The sequence below is a fragment of the Cavia porcellus genome, unplaced genomic scaffold, assembly GCF_034190915.1.
Source record: "Cavia porcellus strain 051 isolate PalLab524CR breed Dunkin Hartley unplaced genomic scaffold, mCavPor4.1 scaffold_13, whole genome shotgun sequence".
NCBI classification, from domain to species: Eukaryota; Metazoa; Chordata; class Mammalia; order Rodentia; family Caviidae; genus Cavia; species Cavia porcellus.
Genome location: NW_026947496.1, coordinates 34,249,133 through 34,269,538, shown reverse-complemented (window position 1 = coordinate 34,269,538; position 20,406 = coordinate 34,249,133). Strand labels below are relative to the sequence as shown.

The 20,406-nt window shown below is 45.0% G+C and overlaps 1 long non-coding RNA gene across 2 annotated transcripts in view; it reads right to left on the bottom strand.

Annotated features, from left to right (window-relative positions):
• The window catches only part of LOC106028424 (uncharacterized), a 97,920-nt gene that overhangs the window by 56,664 nt on the left and 20,850 nt on the right, over positions 1-20,406 (bottom strand). For both annotated transcript variants that reach the window (XR_001202048.2, XR_010051234.1), the window contains exons 4-6: positions 15,743-15,886; positions 4,449-4,676; positions 13-117 (exon numbers count right to left, since the gene is read on the bottom strand). This is a non-coding gene — a long non-coding RNA (uncharacterized LOC106028424). The remainder of the gene's footprint in view (positions 1-12; positions 118-4,448; positions 4,677-15,742; positions 15,887-20,406) is intronic.

The following is a 20,406-nucleotide window of genomic DNA, read 5'->3' as shown; positions in this document are numbered from 1 at the left end:
GAGATGACTTACAACACCTTCCTGTCATGCCTTGGTCAAATTTTTGCAGCAAGTGTAGAGATGTTTATACAGCATGCAGATAGCCAAGGCTGCTCATGGGAGAAATGTCCATACAATCTGGAAGACAAAGTAGAATGATTTGTTGGAGTACTCTGTGAGGACAGTGCAGCATTACTGGGTACTGGGTCACCCCACTCTGGAGGCAGCAGCTAGACCCAGGGACATCCTGACTCCCTCAATTTTTCATTTCTCTAAGTGCTAGGCCAGATGCAGTCTAGCTTCACGGTGAAAAGCATCAATACCTCCTGTCTATGTGCTGGGCACAGACACAGATGCTGGGTCACCGAGGGGCCCACTTTGTCCTGTTTTACTCCTTCAACTGCCCACATACTGACCTACCAAAATTCAAGATACACCTTTGAAGAGCTGCCTTAGCAGCAATGCTCACAGCCCCAAGTCAACACTTTTCCTCTGATCCCCAAAGATAGCCTTTCCTTCCTGTTCCCCACTCCGAATCCCTCCCATCAATGCCTTAGTCCTTTAGACTCATGATCCATCTGCTTCCCTTTTTCAGGTTCTGATCCTTTCCAGTAGCAATGCTATGAAATTCTAGGAAAGGCTGCCAGTGTAGTAATTCTATGTACTTATGGGGTGAAGTATGATAATTCAATACATGCACAGGATTGTAATGATCAGGTTAGGGTAATGGGCATCATTATCACCTTGAACACCTATCATTTCTTTGCATTGGGAACATTAAAAATTGTCTCTACTAGCGAGTAAAATGTTCAGTACAATGTGGACAACTCCAGCTACCATACTGTACTGAGCATCAGAACTCATTTTTCAGATTCAAATGTTCCAGTACCCATTAACTACCCTCCCTCCATCTCTCCCTCTCACGCTTGCCAAGACTAAAATAACCACTATTCTACTCTCATCTTCTATGAAATCAGACTTTTAAGTATCAGTGAGAACATGCAGTGTTCCTTTCCCGTTGGTCTTCCAGATTTGTGACTGGGTGCAGCGTCAGTCTCCAAGAGTGGCTCTAACGAATACATGAGATGATCAAAACATACAATAAGCATTTAAATCCCATATTGCCATTAATCCTCCTCAAATATTCTCCCTTGCTTCACACACACCATCTTTCTTGTCACTTTCCAAAGCAGCTCTGGAAGTTCTCTTTTGTGAGTGTCTTTATTGAGATACAGAAAATATGTGAATGCTTCTTCAACTGTCATCCAATGGAAGGGCAGGCTCATAAAAATATTTTGTGTTTTCATCTACCTTAGTCACTGGATCTAGTACTGTGCAACTTCTGGCTCTTCTCCAAAGTCAAAATGATCATGAAAGACCAATATTTTGAATTGACTCAGGACATTGAGATAGCCAGGATAGTGCAACTAAAAATACTCACAGAAGAGAACTCCCAGGACTCAGTTAGAAAGTGGTAAGTAAGAATGGTAGGATAATTGCATTCAAAGTCAGGGGAGTACTTTGAAGGGGATTAATAGCAATGTGTCTTTTACCATAATACATTTTTTAAAAAAATTTAAACATAAACCATATTTTTCAATAATACTTCACATATCCTAGGCTGTGTAGGTTTAACTAGAATTTATTTCTCTGAGTCTGGAGGCTGGATGTCCATTGCAGCCTGATTTGGTCCTATCAAAGGCCCTGCTTGCACATGTCACCTTCTCACTGTGTCCTCATGTGGTAGAGAGAGAGCTCTCTAGCAAGTATCATTTTGAAGACTTTATTTAGCCAAAATTACCTCCAAAAAAGTCTAGTCTCCTAGTACAATCTTATTTAAGTTTCAGACTTCAACATATGAATAGAGGAGCACAAACCTTGAGTCTATCACAAATGTGGAGAATGCTCAGACTGAGCTCTGTACCCCTTCTTTTGTTTTTGGCCAGTTGAAGTTTGGTCACTGCTCTCAGCTGCCCTGGACCCTGGCTCTCATCTCCCCCTTGTTGCTAGATGAAGTCCTTGATATCACCAGCTACAATTGGCAAAAGGCCCTGCTTCCTCTGAAGGGCTTGAGGAACTGAGGCCCAAAGTGGCTAACTCACTACACAGAGAGGGGAGCAGGGGTGCAGACCACCCACGAGGCAAGGACTGTTAGTGAAGAGTGAGCCTCTCCAAGTGGCACGGCAGCCCTCGTCGGGCACTCAAGAACTCTGAAGTTCCCATCCCGGGCACCAGAACCCTCATATAAGAATGCCATTCAGCTTTTTTGCTCACTGCTGCGTGCATACCCTACAATCCAGAATGTTTTCCTTGGAACTGGCCCCTGATCCCGTCATGCTGAGCTTCCTTTGTACTGAGCCAGTGTTGTTTAATGGAGCAGCCTTGATTGTTTTGGAGATAGGCGCCTTTTGGAAAGAGGAGGGGTCTGTGTTGTGCCTAGATGACCTTGGCTGGCTTCCTGTATTTTTTCTGGGAACTCCTTCTTCCCGTGGGGTCAGCTTGAGTGTCACATTGCTGCAGTGTGCAGCATGTGAGCCTCTTGCCCTGCACGGCTTCAGGGCCTCCATCCTACAAGGCCTCACCTGAAGTCCCAGAGGAGACCATAGGGCAGTTGGAGGTGAATACGACAGTGCCTGGAAAGCCCGGATGTGAGCTGCCAGGCAGCCTCGCATTCTGGAAACAGGGACGTATCAAGTTCCAAATGTGATTCCAGGGGCCTCTGGCTTTCCTTTGCTCGGCACAGACTCTGGGCCCCTTCCTTCCCGTCCCTGAACTGGCCCTCCTCCCCTGGCAGCCCTTCCTCTCTCAGGGAAGGTCAGCTTTCCATGGAAGAATGACCATTGTTCCTTCTCAAGGAAGAGGCCTCCCTCTCCAGTCCCTTTTCGCATCCTGCTCTTGGAGCCCAAGTTCCGCTTAAAGGCCAGTGTTATTAGGACCTTATTTCCACCTCTCCTTTACCTCTGCCTTTCCTTGCCTGGACCCACTGGCCTCTTATGCTTCTATTAATGTCAACTCCTTGGTCAACAGATTCCCTTCATGTCTCCCCCAGCAAGGCCCCTAACCGGGATTTACCTAGGTACCTCTACCATCTCTTTCCCTACCTTTTTACTCCACCAGTTCCTGGCACATTTGCCCAGGAACTAGTGTGAGAGACAGCCCCTGAGTGCCTTCCAGCACCTGTCATTCAAATGAACAGGTGTCCCAGGGACACCAGCACCTCTAGGAGCTATGCCTCTCTTCCACGCTTCATGGAAAGGTGAGTTTCAGGTTGTGTCCTTATCAGGGGCTCATGAGGCCACCTACTTGCTTTCCAGCTGCCCCTCCCTGGAGGATCATTTCTTTTGGATGACTTATTCCTAGGGACAGTCCTGAGTCCTTCCCCACCCAAGGCCTAAGAACAGTGCTGGCTGACGTCCTTCATATCTTTGGCAGCTAAATACCATTTTCTATTTACCTCTGGAAGCTTAATTCTCCCTGAACCCTGAAAAAAGTCTACTTGGATCATTTTCCTACATGTAAGTGTGCATAGTGGGGAGCAGAAGGCAAGCACACTGGAATGTAACACCCACCCTGCAAGGGAGTCCTGAGGACACACCTTCCCTCGTCAGACACCCGCCATGCCCAGCTTCTGTCTCCTCTATGGCCCTGCTGTGAGCGAGCTGGCAAGAATGTTTGGAACAGAGCTTTTGGCACAGTTGCCCTCTGCTCCCTGCCTATCTTACCCCCACTACCATCACCAGAAAGAGAGAGAGACAGACCTGCCTGAGGACTTTGTGATCTTATTTTGCCAGGGCTGTGAAATGTCCAATGGACTACGTTCTGTTCAGTGTTGAAGGAGGATCATGACTGTGCGCATGCCTACCCAGGGCTGCTGGATATGCAAAGGGTCTGAGCAGGGCCACTCTTTGCCATTTGACCCTCACCCTGAAGCCTTGTACTTCTGCTGGTACCAGGAAACTCCATGCTTGTCAGCTCCAGGACCAAGAGAAAGGGCATATCCCAGGGACCTGTAGTGTAGGCCTGTTCCTATTCCTGCAAGGCCTGGGTCTAGCTTGGGATGGCAGATGTCTGACTTGCACTACAAACATGCAGAGTAAACCTGCACTAGTGAACCAGTGCCACCAGTGTTTTTATTTGGTACCTGGTAAGACAAGAGCTTCACTTCTTGGGGCTTCACGGAGGGCCAAGTGAGATGACAAGTTGACCATATGTGGAGCCATAGCCAGCATATGGTGTACTCGCAGGGGAGCACCAAATACTAGCACTATTAAGTTGTAGAGACAGGAGAGGTGATCCAGGGGGTGACCCAAGGTGACAGGGGACCTTGATCTCTAAACAAATGCAATCACTTTGCTGAGTTCCTGAATCTACTGCTGGTAGGTCAGGAGGTTGTTTTCGAGGGCAAACACACAGTCCAATTGTCAGACACTGGGTAATTAGAGAAGCTCATTGACACAAGTTATCTGTACCTTTTACATGTTGATCCTCAAGTCCTTGGAAGCCTAGAGGTGATAAAAATTCTTCTCATTTCTAGATTTGGGTCCCAGAGAGCCTCTGCCTCCTGACTCACCACTGTCTTTGGTCTCTTGCACCCAAGAAGGATGTGGGACCAGGCCAAGAGAACAGCTGTTAATCATGTGCATGCAAATGTCTCTGGAAGGTCTTTCCTCTCCATGTTCAGCTCTGTGGCTGTCCCCCTGTAGTACAAGAATTCAGTGACATAAGCCAAAGATCTTAAGACTGGGTCTCTGGTTAAAGAACAGATTAGTTGAATATTCCTTAGGAGCAAATGATCCAGTGGCCTCTTGGGGACACCATGGGCAGAGGGGACATGTGCCAGATGTCATCACCCTTAAGAGATATTGCTCTGTGGGCCCTGGGTCAAGTGGGCTGGACACACACAAACATCCACCAGGCCTGGATATCACAGGATGACAACATGGGGAACAGGGCACATGGAGAAGGGACCAAGGGTCTATAGGGCAGACTCTGCGTCTACAGCTGCTTACCCTGGCTAGCTTTTCTGTTCCTGGTGAAATTGGTGTAAACAAACAAAGGTCACTTATATGATGTATTTTTCTAAAAATTTCTAATCCAGTCTCCTAGGTTACTTTCTTTCAGTTTTTAATTACCAATTCAGCTTAATCTTCTGCTCCCTTGATGAGAACTTATATTCCCCATACCCCCAAAGTGTCCACAAACAATTGCATAGACTCTGATGATAAAGCTTTAGCAAAACAATAGACATGTTATAACATCTGTCCTAGAAACAGAAAAGCATCCAGGCCTGTGGGTTTGTAGGACAGTTTTTGTTCTTGTTTGTTTCTTAGGTTTTTTGTCTGTTGATTTGTTTTTGCGGTACAAATCAAGGTCTTCATACTGAGCTACATGCTGAACCTTCTATTATCTTTTATTTTGAGACAGGGTTTCACTAAGTTGCTAAATCGCCGGGCTGGGCTCTAACTTGTACACTTCCTGCCTCAGACCCTCAAAATGCCAAGATTACAGGCATGCACCACCACACCAGTTTGTAGAATGGTTTTTAAATTTAGCCTGTGGCCTCAAGGCTGAAGCAGATACAGAAAGCTGAGTTCACTCCTGACTCTAAAGAGAAGGCACTAAGATTAGCACCATCCCAGAGCAAGAAAAGGTTTTCAGGGGCTTCTCAATCGGACAGGGACAATGACTCCAAAAGCACATTTTGGAAGCATATCAGGAATGCAGCTGCCCTTATCAGTCACCACTGAGGAGTGGCCTGGCGTTAATCCACACAAAAGTCATTGCTGGAGGAAAAAAGTACCTGAATCTAAGGACAAGGGCTTCTGTCTTCCTGTCCATGAGACCCCATCCAGGCCCTGCTCTCCCACCAGAGGCCTTCCCCAGCCAGGTGACTGATGTCTGTACCAGCAGGTACAGACCACCTCAGAGGAAGAAGCCATGCTCTCTCCCCAGTAGGAATCTCCTCCCATGGCCCAGGGTTGTGGAAAATGAAAAACTTCTCTATCTACCCACCCCCTCGATCTGAGAGACCTTTCATCTTACACTTCCAATCATCCGCTGTCTCTACTGGCTACTGTCTTCTGCACAAATTTCTCCTGTAAGCCTAATTCCAAATCCTACCTGAACTCCATACATCCAGGCTTTCCCCTCTTTCTCTGCTTCCCTTCATCCTGGAATTTACCACCCAGCCTGCAAAGCTGACCTAAGTTCTGCCCTTGCTCCCACTCTCCCCATCCCTATTGTACCTGCCTCATTTTCTGGTCTCAACACCTGTCCCTGGCCTTTCTTGATTCTCCAGTTCTCCCTTACATTGATCCATCTTCATTGCTATAACAAAATACCCAAGGCAGGGTACATCATAAAGGAAAGAGATTTATTTAGCTGAAAGTCTGGGATGTTCAAGAACATAGTGGTGGCTCCAGCAAAGGATCCCTGTCTACAGATCTCAGCAGGTGGCTTCCTAGTGAAGCCAGTGTAAGACAGAGAGATTCCACAGCACAAGAAACCAGAGGGAGATGGGGAGGGGCCAGCCTCATTCCTTTTTAACAATCCTCTACCTTAATACCTTCTGCAGACAGGATCCATAGTGACCAGTGCCTCCCACTAAGTCCCACAGAGGACCAAGCTTCTAAAACCTGGATCTTCCGGGCATATATGCAAAGCATTAGCAAACCAGAGTGTCCCCCACTCCTCAAGTTTGTATTTCTCTATCCTCTCCCAGAAAAGCCACCAGAGTCCCTTTTTAGAGAAGGTGAGAGTCACTCTTCTGGTCAATAGTGTGTGACTTTTCCTGCCAGCAGCAGAGTGTGGTACCCCCGGAAGAGACAGCACCAAGCGGGAAGGATCAGTGTCCTCCAAGAGACCTGGTTGCTCATTTTCAGGAACCCAGGGATCTCCGTGCCCTCATGGCACATGGCCCAACCCAGAGGCAGAAACCACCGAGGCCGGCTGTGTGTCACCCACACTATGCTGCCAACTTCCCGCTCTGTTGGCTTATTTTAAATAAAAACTCTCCCAGTGAGAACGTCACTCTCTAGCCAGGGCAAGCAGAGAAAGCAATAGTTCTGGCATTTGTGCTCAGAATGACCTCAAAGACCTTTTGTTCTGCTCTGGATGCTTGGTGACCACTGTGTGAACATAACCCAAGGACAAAGGCTTGGACAGGACAGCCCTGGCCAGTCACCCGGGTGTGGAGGACACATAGCTTTCTCAAGGTGCCAGGACTTGAGCCGCCTGCTGCGTCATTTTGGCACTGACTCACTGGGTTCCTGGATGCTTTCCCTGCCACACTCCCATCTGCTTCTGTCTTAAATGGAAACAGCGAATCTCCTGGGGGAACTGTGGGAAGTTCTTGCCTCAAGCACCTGCAGGGCTGTGTGCTGCTCACAGAACACTGCAGACTGTGGAAACAGGAGCCATTGTAGCTTTGCTGGGGCTTGGACCTGGTCTTGAACCAAGGAGAGGGGGTTAGCGCATACTCTGCTCCAAAACAGGGTGTTCTGTTTTGTGTGTGCGTGTGTAGTGCTGTGTGCCTGAAATGCCAACTTTCAGGTCCTGTGGCAAGACGACTGCAAGTTTGAGCCCAGCGTGGGCAATTTAGTGAGAACTTGTCTCAAAAAATTAAGAAGAGCCGGGGCTGTAGCTCAGTGCAGAGGTCCTGGGTTCAGTCCTTTGTACTGCACAAACAAACAAGAAAAAAGAAAAGTCACTAGAGATCAAGAGGCTTACACTGTGGTTTAAAATAGAGCAAAATAAAGTGATTGATCAGCCAGCACTGTCTGGGAGGGCAGGTTCTATGCAAGGAGATGCGATGGAGATGAAAATGGGGTGAAGCAAACACAGGGTCCATGCATCATAGAGACTGCAGAGTGACACTGAGAAGGTGACCCTGGAGAGCCAAGTGTCACCCTTTGATCCTAATTAGTTGGTCTCCATTGGCTGTATGAAGTGCTCAGGGTAGAAGTGCCCAGTATTCTCACAAGGAGAAAACTGGGGCTTGGACCTGGACCTGGACCTTGGACCCCCTCCACAGAGAAGGGGTTCACAAAGTACATTGTAATGGCAGCAAGCTAGGCAAGGTGGAACATGCCTATAAGCCCAGCATGCCAGGAGGCTGAAGCAGGAAGATCACAAGTTCAAAGATAGCCTGGGCAATGTAGTGACTTAGCAAGACCATAAAAAAAAAAAAAAAAAAAAAAAAAAAAGCAGGGAGCACTGGTTGCTCAGTGCTGGGTTCAATTGTCAGTTAAAAAAAAAAAAAAAAAAAGTCATCAAGATGCCAAAGAACCATGGCGGATAGAGCAAAATCATGGGCTTGCATTTTTCTTACTCTAATGTCTTAAAATATCATACTCCTTTAGTTGGAAGAACTCTTATGGCCAAATCATCCCCACCTTCTCAGTCCTCTTGGATTATCAACCCAGAAATGGGGGATACACTCCCGAAACTGACTGTCCTGAGAACACTGGTTTAAAAGTCTGTTACGACAAAGATGTAACCTGTGGTGTTGTGGAGCTTCTCTCACCCCTGATGTTAGGATGCCCTGGGGGTGGGGGCAAATGGCAGGTGATGACCACACCCCAAAATTAGGTCAAGATCTCCTGATGCCCTGGAGGAGCCACTCTGCAGAGTTTCCATACTGCTGCCTCCAGAGCACAGTGGATTTTCCTTGTACCCCTCAGTTTCTTGAAAGCTCCTTTCAAACCCCAAATCTATGTAGTAGATCAGTGAGAACTCACTAGCCTGTTGCATAGGCTCAGAGCTGCATGTGTGGGCACCTCATTCTGGAAAGCGTTTCCATGCCTGTGTGAAGTGTGTGGTCCCCTGCTCTACTCCGCTCTCCCCTTCATCCCTACAGCTTCCCCTTGAATGTCCTCTTGACCATCCCTCTGTTGCCCCATGTTGAACCTTTTCACAGAAGGCCTCCTCCAGTATCTGCCTCTGCTCTCTGACACCTCACTTCCACCATCCTCCACTTCCTTCTGCAAGGTTGATCCTCCTCAATAGCCCACTGGGAAAGCCCTGTCTGGCTTCTGTGACTCCAAATCTACCCAGTCACCTTTCCAACTTTCTCTTCTGTCATGCTCTGCAACAAAGCCTCCACACTACCAGATTGTCTCCAGCCACACACATTTCTCTCCCACAACCTATGTTTCTGCATTAACGTCACTTGGAAATGTTCCCACTTCCCATTATCTGCCTATTTAGCACCTCCTGGAGCAGATTTCAGGCCACTTCAGCTGTGACTTTGCTGAGTTGCCAACAGTGTCCCTGCTTCCCTGAATCCTGTCATTCACTGCCCATGTGCATATCCCAGGGGTATAATGTTTAAGGCACTAAAAAGGTGTCAGTTTCATGGTCTTCCCAGCATCCACTACTAACTCCTCCAAACTAGTCCATTTGCAAATTCAAAAAACATTTCCCCTTCCTCAAAACACTACCTTCCAGATCATTGTTGAAGTTGATAAGTACATTTATGAAGTTCAGGATGAATGGTGGCCCCCAGGACAGCTGATGCCTATCTGCCTGGGCCCTGCCCTAAGGTTCCAGGAGCCGGATTGCTTCCCACCACTATACATGTTAAGTTTGTGTTCCTAGACTGCAACTCTCAGGTAGACTTTGTCTCTTTGCAGCCGGAAACCAAAGCACTTTTGATTTTCAAGACCGGGCTGTACGGAGAGAAATTTCTCTGGGAATTCCACAGGATAAGTTTTGCACACAAGAGCCAGGCTAAAGCTGTGTTTCATGCTATGAAATCTAGCAGGGAGATGGGGGTAGAAGGTATGGGGAATGGCAGGTGATGACCACACCCCAAAATTAGGAAGCACCAGTAGGCAGGAAGAAAGGAGGCCACAGAAAACCAGAAATATTCTTCTAGCTTCACCTCCATCCCTGCCTGGCTCCAGGTGAAACATCAGCAGATAAAGTGACAGGAATCTCAGAACCCCAGGAGGATGAACTCTGAGAGGAACAGGATGAGTTAAAAATGAGTGATTGAAATGTAATGAAGTATTTGTGTTTTAAAGATTCATTCATAAGTAAAAGACACATTGCCATCAACTCAAAGCACCTCCCTTCACTTTGAATAATCCTATCCCATCCTTCTTGCTACTTTCTGAAGCAGTTCTGGAAGTCTTCTCTCATTAGTGTCTTCACAAAGTGTATTCAGAAACACAATGAATGTTGCTGCTGAGTGTCCTCCAATAGAAAACTAGGCTTGGAAACATGTTACAGTGTGCCCTCGTCTGCCTTTTTCACTGGATCTGGCACCATGGGGCTGGGGATTTAGCTCAGAGGCATAAGCGCCTGACTGGCAAGTGTAAGGTCATGAGTTCAATCCCTGGCGCACACATACATGCATGTGCACGCGCATGTGCGTGCACAGACACACACACACACACGTAAACCTTTTAATTTGATTCAGGACACTGAGGCAGCCATGACAGCCCAATGACAGTTACTCATGAAAGAGGATTTCCAGAACTGCTTCAGGATGGCTTGCTTTATAGAAGAAATGAAATTACTGTATCTTGAACCTGGTGGAGTAAAGAGAGTGTGTTACTATTTCTTCTTTCTCCACCTTCCTGTGTCCTAGGACAGCGAGAGAAGAGTCCTGAAGAGGATGGACTTATCTTCCCCCAGAACTCCCCACTCAATGCCTGCCCTGCAGAACTGAATCGAAGGAGCTGTTTCTCTGGTCACACTCAGGTGGAAGGAGCGCAGAGGCTTGCAGAGGAGGTGGCTCTCTGTCCTCTGGGACATGTGCACCCTACCTAGTAGATGTCCCAGCTCTACTTTGACCGGCTGATTGGCCTGTCAGCATTCTTTATCCTGGGCTTCTCCTCTGTAAATAGGAAGAAGGATGCTGCTTCCCTGGCAGGTTTGCTAAGTGAAATGGCAGAGCTGACTATCATCCTCTCCTCTGTGGGTGGAACATGTGTGTTCCCTCAAGACTCCTAGGTTAGAACCCTCATCCTCAAAACGACAGGATTAGGAAGCAGGTGGGGCCTGCAGGAGGTGACGAAGTCAGAGGGTGGAAGGGGTAAGTGCCCTCATAAAAGGGACTGAAGAGAGCAATCTCAGTCTCTTCCCACCATGTGACAATAAACTTAGAAAGTGCTATTTGCTACCCAAAAGAGCCCCCACTTAGCCCACCAGTGCTGACATCTTAGATGTTCAGCCTCCAGAAGTGTGAGAATAAGTATCTGCAGTATAAGCTATCTCATCTCTGGCACTTTCCTAGAACAGCCGGAGCTTACTGAGATGCCCTCTTTTTTTTTTTTTTTTGACTGGTGATGATGGGAGGTAGAAGGGTTAGCTTTTGCATTCTGGGGTGTTCCCTCAGGTCCTGAACATATTATTTCTAGCCACTGTCTTGCCAGGTGGGCTGATGGCTCATGGGCAGGTCCGCATTATTTTACCTTACACTGGGCTACAGGGGTTTGTGGTGGGTTGCTTCTTCTCCCCCCACCAGCCTGTGAGGCCAGTATTGGGTAGCAGTGCCCATTTGGCTCCTCTGGACACAGTTTCATTGGAAGCACAGGGCTAAGAGTCTGCATGTGAGCCCAGAACATGCCAGCTCACAACCTCCAGGTCCCTGAGCTTGAAGCTGACAGTGAAGTGGCCATGGCCTGTGGCAACAGCCTGTCCTGTTGCATTAATCACAGTCCTGTCAGGAGGGCTTCCTCCTTGCTGGCCTGTCAGTTGCCATGGTTACAATGCATGAGCTGGGACTGCAGCATCCTCTTCACTGGTCAGTATCTGGGATAACTTTCACATCCTCAGGGACAGTGCATAGGATGAAGAACCTTGTCTCAGGCTCTCAGCTGGGTTTTCACTGAACATTCCTGCAAGATAAACCAGGGGCAGCTTCCTGGTGGGCCTCCTGGGGGGAGCTTAGCCTTTTCAAAGTTGCTGACAGTGGGCTCTCATCCCAACAAACCAGAAAGGCATGTCATGGGAAAGCAAAAGTGAGGAATGTGGTTTTGATTTGATCTTTGGATGCCCAGATCTCTTCCAGGCAATTGGAAGGAGGGTGTTCTGTCTTCCTTATTATTGTATCCCCAGCACCCCTCCAATGGATGTGTTTGCATAGACTCCAATGGATGTGGTGACTCCAGGGGCAGAGAAGGTATATGTGACTGGCCCTGCAGAACCATGACCACAGGTGGTGGCTGCTCCCAATCACATTCCCTCTACATTACCTCCAGCTCTGGAGCAGCTCAGGGGCCAGGAGGCTGCAAAATCCACAGAGGATAGGGAGTGAGTCAGCCTCCAAACCCAAAGCCAGGGGCAAGCAAAACCAGGAGGACCCATCATGTGTGATGTTCCAAAAGTGTGTCGCTGACCACTGAGCACTAATTCCTAACAAATGTGAAAGCGTGTGAGTGTTACAGTTTTGGAAATTGCAATTAACTGTGGGTGACAGAAAATAGAAAGCCCACAACATGCAAAGATTCTACATCACAAACCCTCAAAGAGAAAGGATGAGTCCTGCATCTCCCACATGCCCAGAGAGCCCAAGCCAGCATCAAAAGGCCAGACTCTTGTCCACTGAGCCTGTAGTTCTCACAGGTGTCTCAAGAGTGACCCGGGGATTTGGACCACTGCAAAAGTTAAAAGCATGCAGTGTCTATGGCTATTTTTAACTTAATAAGTAAAATGACTATTTTAAACTTTCCCTCTGAAACAAGACTAAAGAAGTCTTAGTGTGCAGAGGACGAGTTAAGCATGCTTGTGACTCACTCTTTGTCCCTAGTGGCCCTCTGCTGCCTTGATCGCACACAGCCCTCCATTGTTCTAGTCTTTGTCCTGTGTTGTTTATTTACATCCACCATGGCAGTGTACTGGCTGAAAGCTGCTGCAGAAACACAAGAACCCACCAGAAAGCCTAAAACAATGGGTACATTGCAAATTTCTCTACACTTGTTTTTAGCAGCCTACACTTGTAGCACTTCAAAACTAATTTGAAAGAAAACAAGCATGTGCTGGTGCTTATATCCAGGGTGCTTTTTTTCTTATTAGTGAAAGAAATTTGTATAGTAGGATGTGAATTTGAAAAAAAAAAGATGAAAGCTTCTATTTTAACTTACATGTTAGAAATAAGATATCAAAAAAATTTTTTTTAAAAACACCAGTTCAAATACAAAATATAAGTATTTCAAATATCAGGAAAATAAAATCTTGGCAATTTTTATGTAATAACATTATAAAACATCATACATATATTTAGGAACTAATATCAGAGCATTTTTGCCCTTTTTTACTCTACTCACTATGAATCAGAATTTTCTTGCATAATGTATATCAGCTCAACCCATTAAGAGCACATCAGGAAGTAAGGAAGAAAACAAAGGTCATGAATGTCTTAAAGATTGTCAAAAGTAAAAAATAGAGTATAATATAAGATATAAAATGTACTTTACTTGAAATTCCTTCTTTATCATGAGGGAAAAGCTTGTTTCCATTCATAGTAAGTGTTAAGACAATTACATTTAAGTCAAAATATGGAAGAAAAAATAGCTCTTATCAGCATCCATTAAATCCAGTTTCAGTATTTTTAGTTTTTTATGTAGTCTAGCTATTCATAAGGATTAGTATTACTGGGCTCCTATTCTTCCTCGGAAATTTTCCAAAGGAAAAAACCAATTATTTTTCTTTTTAAAATAAGGTTTATTCTATATTGCAATAATCATACCTATTTATTGGACCATTTTACACATCTCAGCTACATTAAAGGATCCTGAGGTTCTTATTTTCACTGTACCTGGAAACATTTTGTTATTTCATCATTATTAATGAATTATGGCAAATTACGCCAAAAAAGAGCGATGGCTTGACATAGACTAGCAGAATGAAGCAATAATCACATAAATCATCACAACTGCACCATTCCCAGTTTTCTATTACCTTGTCAAAAGAGTAACATCATCTTTAAGAAAATAAGAAGACTGAAGATCCCATCTTGTAATCTGCTTTTAGCTTTCATTGAACACAGCTGAAAACTCTGAATTGTTAAATGTAAGCCAATAGTGGCTAAAAGCAAAAAATACAGGAAGATATTTCATAATTCTTAGATGGATCAGAAGATGGACACAAAGAGATGGCAAATGTCAAGACTCAAATGAAGACAGTGAAATTGGTCATGTAAGTGAAATCACAAACCATGATTCTACATGTGATAATAGACCTGATAAGTTTTCTCCAACTGAGGATTTGATGGCTGAACAGTATATTTCTATGAAGAAGAAAATACCATATCCTCATCTAGTCAGCCCACAAGAAAGACTTCATTATGCAGTGTTTTATCTCAAGAAACTGGACCATGTCATCTGCTGAAAGGCAGTGATTTTCCATCCTTTATCATATTTGTGCACAGAAATCTAGCTGATATGTTTTATAACTGGGAAAACATTGAAGGCATTTTGAAGGGGACTGGAAAGTAGATATCATGTTGGATCAGTCATCTTAATTGGTGTTTATAAATCTGAAAATGAAAATTATTTGCAGTTATGAAACAAAAATGACCACCCTCCTTTCAACAAACTACATTTTTGAAGGCTTCACATTTTTTCCATGTATTTCACGATTTTGAGTACATGAGGAGGCAGAAACAATGAAAAGTGAGAATGTTCTAGAGGTGCGTTAGAAATGAGTCAGTATTAAAGACGTTGCAGATTAAAGACATTGTTGCAGATTTCCACATCAGCTGATGGACAGTTGATTACATTCAGGGTATTTATTGCTCCGTTTGCATACATATACCTTCAAAACCTGGAGAATACAGAGTAAAAGTGTGGACTTTGTGTGTGAATTTTGGTGTCAATTTCTAGAAGGGCTGTTTTACACTCTTTTTTTCCCTTTCCAAATGAAATACAACTGCAAGTACAAAATCATTCACCCAAGAACACAGAAAAGCAGCCACATTGTTAGGTGGGTGGGAGGATTTCTAAAGGGTCTGCTGGATCAGATGGTAAATGGAATGACCACTTTTCCTGGCAAACTGAAGGCTACATAAGCAGAAATTTTCCAAAAGGCATTCTTCCAAGCACTGTTATGGGGTCAAATGCATTTGAGAAATGTGGTGTAAAGCAGAATCAAATGGATTTTTAACTTCAGGACTTTTCCGACTCTTTCATATGCAAGATGTCCAAAACAGATTTGCTTACAGAATTCTCTTTGGGCCAGGGTATTTCATGACTCTAGAAATCTTTGAAAGTCTCTACCAAAAAACTGCCCTGGAAAGTAAAAAGCAAACCAAATCATGCTATTAGTAGCTAAGATCATATGTATGGAGACTTTTTCTTATTTTTTAGGGAAAGGTTAAAGGACCAAAAAACCTGATTCCTGGGAGAAGCCCCAGATCAGTGCTGAGGCAAGAGAGAAGGGTGGGCTGGGTCCCTGCAGATGGCAGGGGGAGCCCCATGTAAAACAAATGCAGAGCAAGACATTCAGACAAGGGGATCAGAAGAAGGAACTTGATCCTTCAGAACCTCCCAGAGTGGGATGGGCTGGAGAGAAAGAAAAGCAGTGTTTCTCTACCCTCAACAGAGAAATGCCTTTTTAAAGAACCTTGGACTCTCGCCCTGGGTGTTGCTGATGGAGTTAACAAAACCCATTTGAACTTGAGATGCCTTTCACAAGGGGCTGCAGCAGAGTTATGCCTCTGAGTCCTGACCTAGACCTCCATGACCTCTTCCACCAGCCACAGTTCACTCTGCCTTCTTCATGATAATCACACCCCTAACTCTGCAAGGACACCTACCTGGCCATTGTTCACTTTTTCTTCCACCTCATTGGCTCTCGCCAGGATTGAGCCATGTCTACAACTTCTGTGAAGAGTTGTGTGGATTCACCATCACTGCTCTTTGCAGTCCTCTCTTTCAACTGCTCCAGTCAAACCTTGTCCCTGCAAGAGTCACCAACAATACATGGAGCCAGTGATGACACTCATCTCTGTCTCTATCCCATCACGTCCTTGCTGGTTCCATCCAACTTCTCTGACTCATCTGGGTCTACACCTCCTCCGGCCCCCCAGTGCTTTATCAGGCTCCCATCTACCCCAGATCTCTGAGCTTTATTCAAATTCCCCAGCCCTCTGTCTTTGTACTTGCTCTCTCATCTAGCCACAAGGCTCTGAACATCACCCAGGTACACTGCTCTTCCTTCCTCTTGAAGGTTCATCTCTCAGCCTCTCTCAGTAGGCAGCTCAATACAAGAAACTCAGGTCCATTCTAGACCATACTAAGGCAACCTAACCACCCATTATCTCACTACAAGGATTTGTCTTCTTTATAGCACTTTCCAGTGTCCCAAAATGACTGTTTCTTCGCAGTGAGCTTGCTGTCTACACCCATGAGAAAGCAAGGCCCTGGCATGTGAGATTCTCTCCTCTTTCCTTGGAGCAGTGCTTTGCACATAGAAAGCAATTATGTAGAAATCATGGATTGTTTTCCTCCCCAACCATGCCATCAAGATTCCACTATGCATCTCAAAGGGAAGTTTTCCTCCTGGAAGGCAGAAGCAGATACCCTGGAAACCGTATTTCCCAGGTTTCCCTGCAGCCAAAGTTTCAGATGTAATTTAAATTCCTCCAGGAACAAGGAGTCAGGTAAGACTTGAATTTAGACCTTGTTAGTGGGGAGAGAAGTGGGGCATCGGACAGCCATGCTGAGGGTGAAGGTTACAGCAGCTGTAGGCAACTCTACAGGTAGGAAGGCAGCTTCCTGGTGGTGGCAGGAAGAGCAGCTCTTTATGGCCTTGTTCCTAAAAGCTCATCCTTGAACCTGTTGTCCTCACAATGCCACTGTCCACAACATAATGCCTTGCAATAAATCTCAGCTAATACTACCTAACATGGCTTCTGTGCTCTGCAACCAAGCCTCAGTCAAAACTGCTCAATAGATTTGGTTTGACCCACTATGACTTAGCATCTGGGGCACTTCTGAATTGGGGCTCCAAGATGCCTCCAATACAGCTTTTGCCCATCCATTGCCATCCTTGCCACACAGTTGCTACAGAAAATAGAATGTTTTAACTATCTTTATACTTGGACTATAACAAGAAAGGGGATTGCTGTGGGCTTACAGAAGTTTATGAGCTAAAGAATGGGGGCTACCAGAGCATGCTCTGGTGACCTTGCACTACAGAATGCTGGAAGGGACCCTCAGCATCACTGAATGCACGTGAATTTGTTCTCTCTTCTGGACTGCCAGATAAAATAACTAACTGAATCCCATGAAGAGAGCTTCTAGCCCTAGGATGGAGGTGTCTAACTGAGACTAATAGTCACAATTCTGGCACAAATCAGAGACTGGAGTTTCCTTATATAGATCTAGAACAGATGACTGGACTTGCGGAACAGTCAGTCTGTGGATGGTGTGCCAGACAGCCCTTGACAAACAGAGCTTGGGAATGATTGGCTAGGACTGCCACGGGGCACGTGGTGTCCCTGTGGTGACTGCAGCAAGTTACTATATCCTTGGTAGTTAAAAACTGGTAAATTTACCCTGTCACAGATCTGGAGTGCAGAAGCCTGAAACTGGCAACACTGGGCCAAAGTCAAGGTGTCAACGTGGTCAGGCTCCTCACAGAGGGTCTGGGGGAGAATCCATCCTTGCTTCTCCCTACTGCTAATAGATGCCAGCATTTCTTGGATTATGACCACATTACATTACTCCAGGATACCTCCAGCCTCACAATGCCTTTGTGTGTTTGCCTTGTGTGCACATGTATACTATGTGTGTAAAACATTGTTTTGTATTTCTTTTATAAGAATACCTATGATAGCATTTAGGAACCACTCAAATAATACAGAATATTTTCTCTATTTGGAAAATTATTAGTCACACCTACAAAGTCCTTTTTATCCAAATAAGGGTTACTATAACAAATTACCATAAGCTAACTTAAAAATTTATCTCTTACAGTTCCAGAGGCACCAGCCATTTGTTGCCTTGTGAGAGTAGGTTTCATGCATGGCACCTTTTTGCCGTGTCCTCACCTGGTGGAAGGGACTAGCTAATTCCCTCTTCTCATTCATGAGGGTCATTAAGTCCAGTCACATTAAGGCTGCCTCATCATCTCCCAAAGGTCTTGCACCTCATTATCATCACTTGGGAATTAGGATTTCAGTATTGGAATTTTGAGAAGGGGCAACATTCAGCATTGGTATATATATTCAGGGGACAATTATTCAACCTAATGCAGTGTTTTAAAGGAAAACTTTATTGTGAGATTCCCCCCAGCTATGCACCATGCATGCCAATGTCTCTCCCCCATATATTCCTCCTTTGAGGGATTTACCTGATAGGCAAGACTGGTGAGGGGTGAAAAGAGCAAACATACTGTGGCTGCCAGACACCATCTGCCAAGGGAACTAGGAGGGCGTTGAGCCAAGCTATGGCCCGGTGGCCTGCACTCTGCTGAGAGCAGAGAATGAATAACCAAACTGCCAGGGCATCAGCCAAATGTGTTCAGCTGTGTCTGAGATGCCAAGAGAGAGCAAGCTGTTCGGTATGTCCACTCTCACAGAGTATTGGGCCTGACGTGCTCCTGGAGAAGGACCACTTCCCAAATCAGGGCTTGTTTATTCAGGGCAACTACAGCCAACCTCACTCACTGTTAAGACTAAGAAGAAGGATAGAAGGTCAGAACAGGAAATGAGACTAAGTGTAGGGGACAGGTGGCTGCTAGGACCCAAGAGGCTGTTCAACAAAGATCAAGAGAAGTGAAGAGATAAAGTAATTATCAGATAAATTATGCAAAAATAAAAAAGGGAGATGGGATTTTGAAATCTTTCCAGCCACAGGCAGTTGCCTACACACTTAAACACACTAGACCATTATTCAGGTTTTTCAGCAACTACAAACTGAAGTTAGATCAATCTAGAAGCCCATCATTATATCTTAAAGCCCATGATTATATCTTAACAGCTATTTGGTATTAAGCCAGGTCATTCAGTTAGGTAGAAATTAAAATAAGGGTGTCAAGTAGTGACTGCATATAAGACAATATTTAACTGAACAAAATGAAGTAAGTTTGATTTGGTAAATAAAATGCTGACAGCACCATGTCATCGGCAAACTGTGCAATTTTCATTCACTTATTCATTTGATCACTATTTAATAAGTATCTGGGGCTATAATGATTAATCAGAAATGAACCTTGTTTGGAAGGTTGTAAAGTATAGTAAAAGAAATAGTACACAAACATAAATAACTAATCTCATCGATAAAGCTGTGAGTCACCCTTACTCCCATTTTATGGATGAGAAAATACAAGTTCACAGTAAACACTCTGTTCAAAGTCACATAGCTAGTATTTGAACTATGTCTGTTAGTGCTGAAATCCACACTTTTTGAAAAACATGAGTCAATGTTTTTTTTCTTATAGAGGAGGCCTTCAAAGTCTTACCGGATTTGAACAAGTGGAGTTGAAAGGAAGGACACTCACAGTAGAGGAAAAACTGAGTGCAGATGTAATCATGGTATTAACAGACTTTGGGGAATTGGAAGAAAGAGGAACTTTGTGGATAGAAAGTATGAGTCAACTTTTTAAATATTTTTGAAGGACTTCTAGGACATGCAGATAGAAAGAAAAAAAAAAAACAGAAATTCAGAAATTGCATTCAGAAATGCAAAAGTGAAACCCTGCTGAGAGCCAGATATTTAGATCTGGGTGTCCTCATACAGAAAGAATAGTGGAAGCCAAGAATTTACAAGGGCAGAGAGTCTATCAAGAAAAGAAATGAGACGAAGAAAGAAGAGGACCAACAGGTGGTAGAAGTCCTTCCTTTAGAACATAGAAGAAAGGAATGAAACCTGAGCAAGAGCCCTGAGGCAGGGGCGCTAAGAACATCAAACATCTCAGAATCAGACGGGGGAGAGAGCTCAGGGAGAGGGAAGGAGTCATGACAAACACTGCAGAAAAACCCAGAATTAGAACCAAGGAATTCTACGGAATGGGCCACCATATATAGATTTTTAGACAGGGTCTTGCTATGTAGTTTAGGCTGCCTTGAGCTCACTAAGCAGCCCAGGCTGGCCTCAAACTCAGGCTGGCTGATCCCCTGGCCTCTTCCAGGCCTGGCAGGTTGCCCCTTTAAATTCTCTGACAACAGAGGGGAGGAAAGCACATCAGAACAATGGAGAGAGAATTTTTATAGCAAAGTTTCAGGCTGCGATGCATCATTTAAAGCACTACAAATTTCCAGTTATACCACTATTTTTATTTTTCCCCTTTACTGTGCTCCACTGATGTGTAAACTTGTTCTGGCTAAGCAGCTCCATCAAGATGGGAACACTCGTCTGAGCAGACTTGTCAACATCAGTCTGGAGTTGGCTGGGGACAGATGATGATAAACTGTTTTACAAATAATGCTCACCAAAAATACTGGTTGTACCACTTAGGATAGTGGCTGGAATGTCT